This window comes from Crocodylus porosus, unplaced genomic scaffold, assembly GCF_001723895.1.
Source record: "Crocodylus porosus isolate Cpor-Errol unplaced genomic scaffold, CroPor_comp1, whole genome shotgun sequence".
Classification (NCBI taxonomy): domain Eukaryota; kingdom Metazoa; phylum Chordata; order Crocodylia; family Crocodylidae; genus Crocodylus; species Crocodylus porosus.
In genome coordinates, this window is record NW_017728929.1 from 2,899,963 (window position 1) to 2,901,220 (window position 1,258).

Genomic DNA, 1,258 nt, shown 5'->3' on the forward strand with positions numbered 1-1,258 from the left:
TAAATGGATCTGCTGCCACCCTTTCAAAATATCATCTGGAATGAAAAGATGGGTGGCCATGAATCAATCATAAGGAATTAAGGGTAAATATTGTTTTAGAATTTGTAGATCACTTGGGACCTTTCTAGGCAAGAAGGCGTCAGAAATGCCTATAACCATTTGTGCTTCACTTATACAGCTAGATAGATGAGACTTTGGAAAGAGTCCCAAGTGGGATGGGTAGGTTCATATTTTAGCTATGGACCTCCTGAAGATGCAAGTTTAAATCTTAGTAGGCATCACAAACAAAGATGTATTTGGTTTCATCTGCAGTCTTACTTCCCATTCACATGTGACAAAGCCATCTCTCAGTTCTATAGGAATGCTGTACCTCTTAGCAAAGAGCTTCACACCAGGTTCTCTCTCTCCCCTGATCTTTAGAGACTGATTCAAAAATTTGCCTTGCAATCCTGCCTTCTCCAGAATTTGCATTAAGAGCTGCATGCTAGAAGCCATTTTCGGCACCTAAAGTGTGCACAGAATTGTGAACGATGCTATGTGATCTTAGAGATGTTGCTATTCTTTCTGTTAGTCTGCACGAACACACAGATTACTGTCTCATACTCTACACAGTCCCAACTCCTGTTCTGTGCAAAAACCAGGGGTAGGCTCTACTATCCCTTGTCTACTAACATGCTACTCAGCCAAACTGGACTGCTGCAAAAGGCTGAGCTTGTTAAGTTCCTAGAGTTGTGCACATTCTGGGTGCCGCAGCATGCTCCGTGCTTGGCTAAGATGCAATACTACCTAGGGCTCTGGTGAGCATAGTGCAGTTCCCAATGCAAACTAGTGCTTGAGAGACCTTTTATAGCCTGGTATTTCCTTTCTGAAATTTCATTAAAATCCAGTGAGTGGTGCATATTTGCTTCTGGAATCTGTGAGAACAGCTAGGAAATACATTTTGGAGAAATGGGGTGGGAAAGAGAATAAACATATGCCTTCTCCTTCTCAGTAATCCATTAGACTAGAACTATTTATTTACAGGGGTGAGGTCTCAGACAGTGTAGTAACTTTCTTCAGGGAAAAAATAGTTTCCTAAAGAAAGCCAATTGCAATTGTCTGGATGATTTGTGGAGCTGTGTTTGCAGTCCCTAGGTTGCAGTGCAGAGATGAGGGGAGAATTATTTTTTTTCCCCATGTTTCTGGCCTCAGCTGGTTGCCACATGATACCAGGTAGAAATTGCCATGTATGTCAGGTTTAAGGTTTGTTTGTTTGTTT